Here is a 13,544-nt window from a genome sequence, read left to right as displayed (position 1 = left end):
TAGTGTTGTGGTCGAAAGAGATACTTGATACGATTTCAATTTTCTTAAATTTACCAAGGCTTGATTTGTGACCCAAGATGTGATCTATCCTGGAGAATATTCCATGAGCACTTGAGAAGAAAGTGTATTCTGTTGTTTTTGGATGGAATGTCCTACAAATATCAATTAAGTCCATCTTGTTTAATGTATCATTTAAAGCTTGTGTTTCCTTATTTATTTTCATTTTGGATGATCTGCCCATTGGTGACAGTGGGGTGTTAATGTCCCCTGCTATGATTTTGTTACTGTCGATTTCCCTTTTTATGCCAGTTAGCATTTGCCTTATGTATTGAGGTGCTCCTATGTTGTGTGCATAACTATTTACAATTTTTATATCTTCTTCTTGGATGGATTCCTTCATCATTATGTAGTGTCCTTCTTTGTCTCTTGTAATATTCTTTTTTTTTTTTTTTTTTTTTTTTGCACTACGCAGGCCTCTCACTGTTGTGGCCTCTCCTGTTGTGGAGCACAGGCTCCGGATGTGCAGGCTCAGCAGCCATGGCTCATGGGCCTAGCTGCTCTGCGGCATGTGGCATCTTCCCGGACCAGGGCACAAACCCGTGTCCCCTGCACATGCAGGCTGACTCTCAACCACTGCGCCACAAGGGAAGCCCTAATATTCTTTATTTTAAAGTTTATTTTGTCTGATATGAGAATTGCTACTCCAGCTCTCCTTTGATTTCCATTTGCATGGAATATCTTTTTCCATCCCTTCACTTTCAGTGTGTATGTGTCCCTAGGTCTGAAGTGGGTCTCTTGTAGACAGCATATATATGGGTCTTGTTTTTGTATCCATTCAGCCAGTCTATGTCTTTTGGTTGGAGTATTTAATCCATTTACATCTAAGGTAGTTATCAATATGTGTGTTCCTATTATGATTTTCTTAATTGTTTTGGGTTTGTTATGGTAGGTCTTTCCTTCTCTTGTGTTTCCTGCCTAGAAAAGTTCCTTTAGCATTTGTTGTAAAGCTGGTTTTGTGGTTATGGTCCTGAAATCTGTTAGCTTTTGCTTGTCTGTAAAGTTTTTAATTTCTCCATCGAATCTGAATGCGATCCTTGCTGGGTAGAGTAATCTTGGTTGTAGGTTTTTCCCTTTCATCACTTTAAATATGTCCTGCCACTCCCTTCTGGCTTGCAGAGTTTCTGCTGAATGATCAGCTGTTAACATTCTGGGGATTCCCTTGTGTGTTATTTGTTGTTTTTCCCTTATTGCTTTAAATATTTTTTCTTTGTATTTAATTTTTGATAGTTTGATTAATATGTGTCTTGGCATGTTTATCCTCGGATTTATCCTGTATGGGACTCTCTGCACTTCCTGGACTTGATTGACTATTTCCTTTCCCATATTAGGGAAGTTTTCAACTATAATCTCTTCAAATATTTTCTCAGTCCCTTTCTTTTTCTCTTCTTCTTCTGGGACCACTATAATTTGAATGTTGGTGCATTTAATGTTGTCCCAGTTGTCTCTGAGGTTGTCCTTGATTCTTCTCATTCTTTTTCCTTTATTCTTCTCTGCAGTAGTTATTTCCACTATTTTATCTTCCAGATCACTTATCAGTTCTTCTGCCTCAGTTATTCTGGTAATGATTCCTTCCACAGAATTTTTAATTTCATTTATTATGTTGTTCATCATTGTTTGTTTGCCCTTTAGTTCTTCTAGGTCCTTGTTAAACGTTTCTTGTATTTTCTCCATTCTATTTCCAAGATTTTGGATCATCTTTACTATCATTACTCTGAATTCCTTTTCATGTAGACTGCCTATTTCCTCTTTGTTTGGTCTGGTAGGTTTTTACCTTTCTCCTTCATCTGTTGTGTGTTTCTCTGTCTTCTCATTTTGTTTAACTTACTGTGTTTGGGGTCTCCTTTTCACAGGCTGCAGGTTCGTAGTTCCCATTGTTTTTGGTGTCTGCCCCCAGTGGGTTAGGTTGGTTCAGTGGGCTGTGTGGGCTTCCTGGTGGAGGGGACTGGTGCCTGTGTTCTGGTGGGTGAGGCTGGATCTTGTCTTTCTGGTGGTCAAGACTGCATCCGGTGGTGTGTTTTGGGGTGTCTGTGGCATTATTATGATTTTAGACAAGCTCTCTGCTAATGGGTGGGGTTGTGTTCCTGTCTTGCTAGTTGTTTGGCATAGGGTGTCCAGCACTGTAGTTTGCTGGTCGCTGAGTGGAGCTGGGTCTTACCATTGAGAAAGAGATCTCTTGGAGACCTTATGCTATTTGATATTACGTGGAGCCAGGAGGTATCTGGTGGACCAATGTTCTGAACTCAGCTCTCCCACCACAGAGGCACAGGCCTGACAACCGGTCAGAGCATGAAAACCCTGTCAGCCACACAGCTCAGAAGAAAAGGGGGAAAAAGAGAAGAAAAAACTAAATAAAATAAAATAAAGTTATTAAAATAAAAAATTTAAATAAAATTACTAAAAATTAAAAAGTAATAAAAAAGAGAAAGAAAGAAGGGAGCAACCAAACGAAGAAAGAAATCCACCAATGATAACAAGCACTAAAAGCTATACTAAAAAAAATAAAAGTACAGACAGAACCCTAGGACAAATGTTTATAGCAAAGCTATACAGAAAAACTCACACAAAGAAGCATACACATACACACTCAAAAAAAGAGAAAAAGGAAAAAAATAATATATATATATGTATAAAAAAGAGGAAGAGAACCAAATCAATAAACAAATCTACCAATGATAATAAGCTCTAAATACTAAACTAAGATAAACATAAAACCAGAAACAAATTAGATGTAGAAAGCAAACCCCAAGTCTACAGTTGCTCCCAAAGTCCACTGCCTCAATTTTGGGATGATTCGTTGTCTATTCAGGTATTCCAGAGATGCAGGGTACATCAAGTTGATGGTGGAGATTTAATTCACTGCTCCTGAGGCTGCTGGGAGAAATTTCCCTTTCTCTTCTTTGTTCGCACAGCTCCTGGAGTTCAGCTTTGCATTTGGCCCTGCCTCTGCATGTAGGTCACCTGAGGGCATCTGTTCTTCGCTCAGACAGGACGGGGTTTAAGTAGCAGCTGATTAGGGGGCTCTGGCTCACTCAGGCTGGGGGGCGGGGGTAAAGAATGCCGGGCAAGCCTGCAGCTGCAGAGGCCAGTGTGACATTGCAACAGCCTGAGGTGCTGTGTGTTTTTCCGGGGAAGTTGTCCTTGGATCACAGGACCCTGGCAGTTGCAGGCTGCACAGGCTCCCGGGAGGGGTGGTGTGGCTAGTGACCTGTGCTTGCACACAGGCTTCTTGGTAGCAGCAGCAGCAGCAGCCTTAGCACTTCATGGATGTCTCTACTGTCCGCCTTGATAGCCGTGGCTCACGCCTGTCTCTGGAGCTCGTTTAGGCGGTGCTCTGAAGCCCCTCTGCTTGCACACTCCGAAACAATGGTCTCTTGCCTCTTCGGCAGGTCCAGACTTTTTCCCGGACTCCCTCCCGGCTAGCTGTGGCACACTAGGCCCCTTCAGGCTGTGTTCACGCAGCCAACCCCAGTCCTCTCCCTGGGATCTGACCTCTGAAGCCCAAACCTCAGCTCCCAGCCCCCACCTGCCCCGGCGGGTGAGCAGACAAGCCTCTCGGGCTGGTGAGTGCTGGTCGGCACCAATCCTCTATGCGGGGATCTCTATGCTTTGCCCTCTGCACCCCTATTGCTGTGCTCTCCTCTGTGGCTCTGAAGCTTCCCCTCCGCCCCCCGCCCCACCATCTCCACCAGTGAAGGGGCTTCCTAGTGTGTAGAAATCTTTCCTCCTTCACAGCTTCCTCCCCAAGGTGCAGGTCCCATCCCTATTCTTTTGTCTTTGTTGTTTCTTTTTTATTTTGCCCTACCCAGGTGTGTGTGGAGTTTCTTGCCTTTTGGGAAGTCTGAGGTCTTCTGTCAGTGTTCAGTAGGTGTTCTGTAGGATCTGTTCCACATGTAGATGTATTTCTGATGTATTTGTGGAGAGGAAGATGATCTACATGTCTCACTCCTCCACCATCTTGAAGGTCTCCTCCCAGAAAAAGATTTTTTAAATAAACAAAACTGTGCAGACACTGTCTTGATTACATACTCAAAAGACTGATTAAGGGAGATACAACTCTAAAGTTAAATCACAGATTTTATGTGGTTAAAAAAAAAATCAGCTTGGCAACACCAAACATCTTTCAGAATCTTCTGGGATTTTTAAACTTTCTCTTGAGAGGTCTAGGGTTTTAAAATTATTTTAAACATTCTGATTATTAATTAAAATGGGCATTTATATCAGTGATATCAGTTTTGGTATATATTTAGTGCTGACATACTCTTTCCATGAGAGAGTTTTTATTTCAAAAATATGCATTAAAAATGACATAATCATAAATCTTAAAACACTTCATTTATGTTTAACAAGAAATAACTTCCCAATGATTTGCTTCACAAAAAATAAGACAAAACAGTAAACTAAACAAAAAAAAAGCAATAACAGTTCCACTGGGAAACAAAAATGACTTTCTTTTCTAAGTACTAAGACAATATCTATACGATATCAAATACACTAATGAGACAGATGTCATAATGAGGATAGAAGGCCTGTTTTTCTTCTTTCAAAATCCTGGTGAAGTCACCAGTGAAAGGAAGTTGCAAGGATAAAAATGAGTAACTCATCTCTTTATCTCCTTTTCATTTTCTTTCAAAATATTTTTGTGTAATATTAGGCCTAAGTGGACTTAAGAGATTTATAAAGTATAATGATAAAACAAACACCATGACTCTGATTCCTGATTTCATGTGCACAGAGAAACACTGTTAATGCTATTTGTGGAATTCTTTTCTCTTTCCTTTTATTTATTTTATTTATTTATGACATTTTAGGATTGGGGGCAGATAACTGGTTTTCTGAAATAAGAATCTTTTCTTCTTGAGTAACTGATCCAACAAGTAATACCTCAAAGGTAGTGAGCTACATGTTGTGAGGTACAAGCAGATAGGATGGGGCAAGTGTTAGAAAAATAATTTGCCAGATTATTTCAAATTTCTTAGTGGCCCAAGGTTGAGATTACTAATTGCTATGGCAAATTTCATTGTCTTTTCCTATTGGTTTACCCTGCAAAGCGTGCTCAGAATCAAATTTCTTTAGTTCATAAATATTAAAATTAATTATTTCCATATGTGAGGCACTGTTTTGGGTGGTCACTATATAAATAATATACTGTAATAAATGAGAGAGACAAAGCCCCTGTCCTGACAGTGCTTACATTCAAGTAGGGAAAAGCAATTGAATAAAGTACTGAAGAGATAGACAATATTTAAAAGAAAATAATGGAATGATGTGTTTTTATATTGGCAGAGTTTATATAATAAAATATCCAACAAGACATTATATTAGTAATTTCCCCTCTACCTCTTGCTCTGTTTTTCTTCAAACATAGGATGTTTTTCATATTTACTCATAAAGAAAAAATTAAATATACCTTTTAGACAAAATAGCACTTTCTCTTATAGACAAATTATACAATGTGTAAATAACCTCAGAATTCTGAGGAGTTTTGTTACAGGTAAACTGAGTTTGAATATCAGCAGTCCTTTTACACCGATTCTCAGAAATGTTGGTAAGGTTGTCTAAGTGGAATATTTTAAATGACTTGTAAAGACTGTCGAGGAAAATAAAGAGCCTTGTTTACTCATGGATGCTGATGAATCAATTTACCCCTGAGGCAATGATATTAATATGTCACCTCTATAGATCGTCCTAGGTGATTTGGCGTATATAAAAAGCGGGATACCCTTTCCTTATTGATTAGACTAAGCTATGTTAAAATAAGCCTCTCTAATCAATTTTTTAATCCAGCAAAAAATAATGGAAAATATACTAAAACATTTTCTCTGTTTTAAAAAATATCAAGGGGAAAGTTAGTCCTCATCAACTGCTTTTCTTTAGCGTAGTTTCTATGCCTGGTGAACAATGGAATAGTAAGGCCATCTGCTGGTAAGTGGCAAGTAGGCAACGTTTTTCATCCAAACTCAACTAAAGGCACCTCGGTGGTATTTCAGGGACTTAAGGAGTTAATTAACAGAGGTCTTGTTTTGTTTTGTTTTGTTTTTCCCTTACCCACATTAATTGGTAATCTTTCATTTTAAATATTTCCAGTCACAGTAATTTAACATCATAACTTTAAACCCTTCTAATTGAGGGGCAGCTACAACAGGAATATGCGACTCTAGTGCTTGCACCATTTATGTATTCAACTAGTATTTATTGAAGGTCTGTTATGGAGAAGGCAGCATTTTAAACATACAGCAATATACACGACAACTTCTTTACCCTCACAGAACAAATATTCTAGATGGGCAGGTGTTGTGTTAACTAGTAAAATAATTAAAAAATAATTTTTTCTTAAAGAATGAGTAAACCAAGCTAGAGTGTTTCTTAGTTTATAGTAGATGCTGCAGTGTTTCAATCTGGTTTCTAGAGAGAAAGACAAGGATTCTTGAATCATTTTTCTGGAAAATACTAACTTATTCTGTCAGCTGATGTCAACCAAATTGAATAAATGGTGCTAAAATTCACTTCTGACGATTCCTGGCCCTTGTAAATTTGACTGACTCTAATTTCAGTGATCTTCCCAAATTGTAGCAATCCATGGAAATGATATATCCCTGTAACTAGGGATTTTAAGTAGACTTTCCTTGAAGCAGTAGAGACTAACTCTCCTTTCAATGTGAAGGGCAGAACAAGACATTCCAGCATTGAGGATATCTGCCTTAGGTCATCCCGAATATAATTCATCGATGTTACTGCTAAAGCTTCTGCTAACACAACAGAACCTGTTCTCCAGGTAAATTAAGGACTTCAATTTTCTGGGGACTTCAATTTGGCACCATTCCCAGGATCATACTCTTTCTCTCTCATACACACACACACACACACACACACACACACACACACACACAACCAGCCTTACAGGTTCATTTCTAGTTCATAGGATCCTGCAGCAGGAACAAGTTATCTAATTAATACCCAAATTGCCTAATTAATACTCAAATCATCCAGTTAATATCAATTCTAAAACCGTTTTATTTTGTTGCTGTCAACATCTTTCTTCACGGGATTCTTTACACCCTAGCCCCTATTCCCATTTTTCTCTATAGATTTCATTCACAAACATTTCACGTTTCATCCATATAAGTTCATAAATCTCTTCATTCATTTAAATGGAATTAAACTCACTGCAAATCTTTACTGTTTGATTGCAATGGGCTTGACTCTCTTTGGGCTTCTGTAACCACTACAATATGCCCACTGAGAGGAGACAAGAAGGAGGTAGGGTCCCCCAGGAGAATTTGTCCCTCTAGTGATATTTACATATTTAAAGGAGAAATATTGTATAAGAGGAGCCAACTTCAAATATGTCCTGGACTGCACCTGAAATTAAGAAGTTAAACCTATGGGGTTTCTTTTGTTTTTGTTTTTGTTTTTCAGTGAATGAGGTACTGAGGCAGAAAAGATAACAGCCACCAGAGTTATCCTCCTAAAACAGAAATACAGGACTTCCAATGTCCCTGCATTGCCTGTAAGAATGCAGGCAACCTTTGGCTGCAGTCTGCATGCATCAAGCCTCTCCTCCTAACTGGTCCCTGGCATGGGAATAGGTAGAGGACGTCTTCAAAGCAAATATCTTGGACTCAAAAAGAAACCTTTGAAAAGAAAATCTTACTCCAAGGCAAGACCATCTGGCCACAGTGGTGGAGAGTGGGGAATGGTGGAGGAACGGCCTCATGGGGAGAATGCAGCTGCATTTCAAAACAACTAGGGCAGAGTCTCTGGACAGTGATGCAAAAATGCATCCAGTTTTGTGGGGTATCGTGTGTAGGACCAGGAGTGCTTGCGTTGCTGGAACTAGCGACAATGCTGCTGCTCTGCATTGCCAGCTGAAGAGTTGCCATGGTTAGAATGTGGCTTTTATTGACTTTGAGGGTACTGGTCAATCTGAACTATGAGAAGAGCAGCCTGATTGGTTGAGAGCAATTGCCTATACCTTACATATTTCCCAACGCTTTACACTCTTCTTGACATACATACGTTCTGCCATTAAATCACTGTATGACTTTGGGTAAAACATTTCACCTCTGTGAGCCTCATTTTTTCTGTTAGATAGAGATGATGACAATGCCTGTGTCAGAGTAGTTCTGAGAATAAGGTGAAGTAATGTATATGAATACATTTTGTGGTTCTTAAAGCATTACACAAATGTAAAGTATCAACGGTTGGAAAGCTGTTTTGTACTACTAATTCACATATGTATCCACACATTAACATTTTAGTGACTAAAACAGAATACTAATTATTGTATTGATATTCTTCTAATCAACAAAATAAATAACATCACTTGTAAGGATATATATATATGCATATAAACACACACACACACACTGCCCCCCCAGGACTCAAAGTTATTTTCAGTTTGAATTGAAAAAGAAATGTAGCTCATAAATATTTTGATGTTTTTTGCCTTGCCCACTTGTACAAAAGTTGACTACCACTCATCTATAAAAACAGGTCCAAAGCTATTAGTGGGATACAAGATAACTGCAAGTTAACCTACTTCTCCGTTTCATCTTGCTAGATTACCCTCCCCTTTTCTTACTACGTCCTCATCAAGTACAGACCTCTAAATTTTATCTAGTCTGTGTTCTCTTACTCTTCTGTGCCTTTGAAAATGTCAATCCCTACTTTGAATTTCTTGTCCACTTTTGTTTATCTCTTTAATAAAAAAAATTCTTCTCCTTCAAGATGCAATTCATGTCACTTTCTCTGTGAAATTACCCCAGTTCTCAATCAGTAGTGGAATGTCCCCTTCTTTGTAGCCCTTCATACCCATATTAAATATTAAGTGTTATTTTATAAATGCTTGTAAGTATTTAATATAAACCTTCTCATTTAAATAAAACTCTTAAAGAGTAGGAATATTTTTATGTACGTCCTTGTATCCCTGTACGTAGCCTAGTGCTTAGCATTATTACTATTACTATTTTTACTATAGTAATTTTTAACTAAATATACATTAAAAAGAAATGTTCTAGGGACTTCCCTGGTGGTGCAGTGGTTAAGAATCCGCCTGCTAATACAGGGGACACAGGTTCGAGTCCTGGTCCAGGAAGACCCCACATGCTGCAGAGCAGCTAAGCCTGTGCGCCACAACTACTGAGCCTGCACTCTAGAGCCCGCGAGCCACAGCTACTGAGCCCGCATGCCACAACTACTGAAGGCCCCATGCCTAGAGCCCATGCTCTGCAACAAGAGAAGCCACCACAATGAGAAGCCCGCGCACTGCAACGAAGAGTAGCCCCCACTCGCCGCAACTAGAGAAAGCCCGCGCACAGCAATGAAGACTGAACACAGCCAAAAATAAATAAATAAATTTAAATAAATAAATTTAAATAAATACATAAATAAAATAAAAAGAAATGTTCTAGTAACTCACTCAAAGTTTGAATATGAGCCTCAATTTTATTTTTTCTCTCTTTTTTGTTCAATTGTGGGAATAAAAAGACAAGAAAAGACCTTGAAGGAAGATTCATATGGCTGCCAGGTACATAGTCTTTCCAAAAGTACTCTTGTGAAGGCAGAGTACTTAGTCCTTCCCAGTATACAGAGAGGAATGACTGAGGCCAAAGGGACAGAGAGAGTGAAGAGTCCTCATGGTTGGGGGGGTGACATTGGCCTGTGGTTCTCAGTTGATCTAAATGGGATGGACAACAAGGTTAGTGAGGGTCCATGAAGCTCTGACATAGTGACTGTGTTTCCAAAGTGGAGTCCATTAAGAGACAAGGATAATTCAAGCGAGTGGCCAGCTAGTGGACAGTTTTGATAAGCAAACACTGTCCACAGCCCTAGAATGCAGCACAGAAGGCTAAGACAAAGTTTAGTTCTGCACATAGTATCAGACAAATTCTTGCAATGCAATGAGAGCAGAATATACCGATACCAGATTGTGCAAGCAGGGGAGGGATGCAATGAAGCAATATCCAAAATTGCAAAAGCAAAATCAGTATTTTAGAACAAAATAAAATATTTTAGTCAGAATATGTAACACATTTGAATCTGGACTTGAAAAAATATTCTTACAGTAGATTTCCCTTAGAAGCATTAGTGTCACAAAGAAAAAAAAAGATAATGATCTAAGCTAAGAAAGTTTCTAAATATCCATGACTAGAATGTTTTACCAAATCTGGGTGGAAAGATATGTGTAATTAGATAGTTCTTAACTTGGTAGGCACGTGAGTTACACTGAGTGCTAGTTGTACTATAAAAATAGGTAAGGAGTTTGGTAAAATTATATGTCATTTTCTCATAAAGTGTACAGTTTTTTAAAAAATGGCTTTCAAACCAAATAACCCAATTTGCATTTTATCAAAAAAGAAACACTCAATACAGGAGAGGTTGAAAAATTACAACCTTAAATATGACTTTTATGACTACTCAGAAATTACCTTTGATTCTAAGAGACGGTTACACAGCAGTTAGTACATACAGGACACCAAACCTGTGGAATTTGCTGCGTTTAATACACTTGGGCTGCAAAAGCGTGGTGACTACAGCACTGGCATTGGAACTTTGTACTTTAAGCAGGACTCAACTTAAAAACATATAATATAGCATATTATCCCAAATGGTCCTAAATCAGGTTCTCCAGAGGCAGAGCCTGAGACAGGGACTCAGGTACAGGTAATTTACTGAACACACGCTCAGGAGGATAAATACACTGAAGGATTGTATAGGACAGAGAGAGGGAAAGGGCCAAGCAAGGATATGTCTCACTTATAGTCTAGACTTGGCCTGATCCACTGGGGAGAGCAGGAGTCCTGGAGGACATACTAAAGTTTGCTCAGCTGAATTGTTATGCCTTGCGGGGAAGGGGCTGGACATTTCTATCCATTGTGTTCCACATATTTCAGACACTGGTCCTATGGGAGGAGGGATGTGTTTGGAATTTCTCAAGCATACCCAGGCCAAGGACATTTCTCTGGAGATAGAAGCCCTCTGAAGCACATTCGCAGCACCTGTGGGATGAGTGCTGTGAGGGCCCATTGAAAAGAATCTGGGCTGAGCACCCCAAGCAACTACTACCAAAATCCAATGTACGTATACCGGATTTAAAATGCGAACATAAATTTGCTTTTAATGTATTCACTCAATAAATATACACATATAAATAAACACAAAGAATTTAGGGCCAAACATTCATATATTAATTAACTGCAAATATTCTTTAAGCAGATGAAACTTTACAAACCATCTTATTTCCATTTTTGTTGATGCAAGAAGTTCTAACTTAAATTATTGGAAAAAATATTTTCCCAAGTCTAATGATTTGTGATTTTCTTTTTTTAGCTTTATTCCATTCTATTAGATATGTTTTTATTTTACGGAACATCAAAATTCATATTCTGGAAGTAGGCAGGGTATAAATTATAAATAAGGTATCACAAGATAGAATGAGGCCAGCTGAAGCCTCATAACTTTTATTCTTTGATATCTGAAAACACTAGATACCTACACCGGAAACTAAATATTCTAAACATCCTTCCACACTTTCCTGAGCCAATGCTTACTTATTTTTCAGACTTCATAGTTGGGTATATTCAGGTAACCCACATAGCTTTGCAAAAGCAAAGTGAAATGCTACCTATAATGGTGAGAAAGTTAAGATATATTTATTTTAGATTAGTTTCTGATTTCAGTTTAAGGAACAGTCTGGGAAAATAGCCACCTGTCACTGGAGACACATGATTCATATACTCATTTAAATGAACAAAGAAACAAAAACAAAAAACAACAACAACTATATATATATATATATATATATATAAATCTTTGTGTTTTCACTATAGTAACAGCTCTATAATATATACAGAAGTTACAAAAATTATAAGGATATATTAACTACCCTGAAAAGAACTCACCATCCAGCAGTGTCATATACTCAACTAGCCACAATTATATAACATGAAAACTACAAGAGAGGACTGTTAACAAAAGACACAAGTACAAGAGGTTTGGGGAATAATATATTCTTCTGGGGAAATCCAGTGTTAAGAAGTTTTCATAGATGTCATCATTTACACTAAAGCATTAAAGTATGAGTTAAGGAAGGAAAGGCATAATAAGTAGAATGAGTGAAAAGGGTGCCGTCATCAGAAGATCTCTTTGGATAATTTCATATGTGAATGATAGGGATGACCCAAAAAGGTTGAAACATCAAGTTTCTGAAAGAACAGGGGCCAAAGCATTTTCTAACATATAAATACCAGAAACAAACAGTTTTCTTTTCTCAAAGTGCTATCATCAAAATGAATTATCTTTGACTATTTTCAGACCTTGAATCGCCTTTTACACAGTTTAAAATTCTAGAAGTTGTATATGATTGGCCTAGGTTGTGTCAGGTACTCACCCTTTCACCAGAGGAAATATGCCAGTCCTTGATGAAAAGTTTTATTGAGACTACATCCGATGGAGAATGGAAAGATGTCCAAAGAAAATTGGATGTGCTGTATCTAGAAAAAGATGTAATTGATAATTAGGATAGAAGACACAAACATCCAGTTCCCTGTTAGAAGAAGTCAAGTTAGTGCAAATGCTCTCTTGTCCTATATCATTCCCTTGTCACATAGCTTAGGAATGTGAACAAATGCTGAGATACATAAGTTGAGTATTTCATCTTTATTGTCTATACTTCCTCACCCTGAAACATACTAATAGAAAATGTGTTAATTTCTACAGTAGGAGAGAGTCAGGAAAGGGTAAGAGCTACAGAAGTGTCCCTCGACGATTGAGATCTAGAATGGTTCTCTTCCATTGGTTCCTTGATGTATTGCTAGCAGAAAGGAAAGGAAACACATGACCCAGGTTATGAAAAACTGTATAGATACATGCTGAACATTGATTGCACTTTTTAATTTTCCTGTCGGATTAATTTTTCATCAGTGGTCCAGGGAAATATGTGATGATTGAACCACAATTTTGCCAAGTTCTTTGTTTCTCTCTTCTTCTTTCTACCTTGAAATAAACTTCTGCCACCAGACAGTTTTACTGTCTCCTGATGCCTGGTACAATGTTTTATCATTTAGTGCGTTGGATTTGGAATGGTGCTATGGAAAGGACCTGTAATGCAGCACTATATCTGCACGTCTCTTGCTCTAATGCACGTTCACAATCCTAGACCACAATGGCTAGATCATATTTCTGCTAGTATTCTCAGGGCTATGGACAATAAGCACTTAATAAACATTTTTAATAAATAATTGAAGTTATATACATATTGCATATTACTAGAGTTTGCTTCAATATTCTTCCTTTGTCACACACAATGTCAAATGAAAAGACAAACTATTAAAAAGCAGCTCTAACTACATAGGATAGAAGATGATGGGAGAACTTAAGTATGTGATAAACTTAAGTGTAGCAATCTCCTATTTTATAAAAAACTGAGATAGCTCCAATATTAACAATAGGATAATTTTTAAAAATTTATTTACTTATTTATTTAA

This window comes from Lagenorhynchus albirostris, chromosome 4 (assembly GCF_949774975.1).
Source record: "Lagenorhynchus albirostris chromosome 4, mLagAlb1.1, whole genome shotgun sequence".
In the NCBI taxonomy this organism is placed as follows: domain Eukaryota; kingdom Metazoa; phylum Chordata; class Mammalia; order Artiodactyla; family Delphinidae; genus Lagenorhynchus; species Lagenorhynchus albirostris.
Note: the sequence above shows the minus strand (reverse complement) of the source record.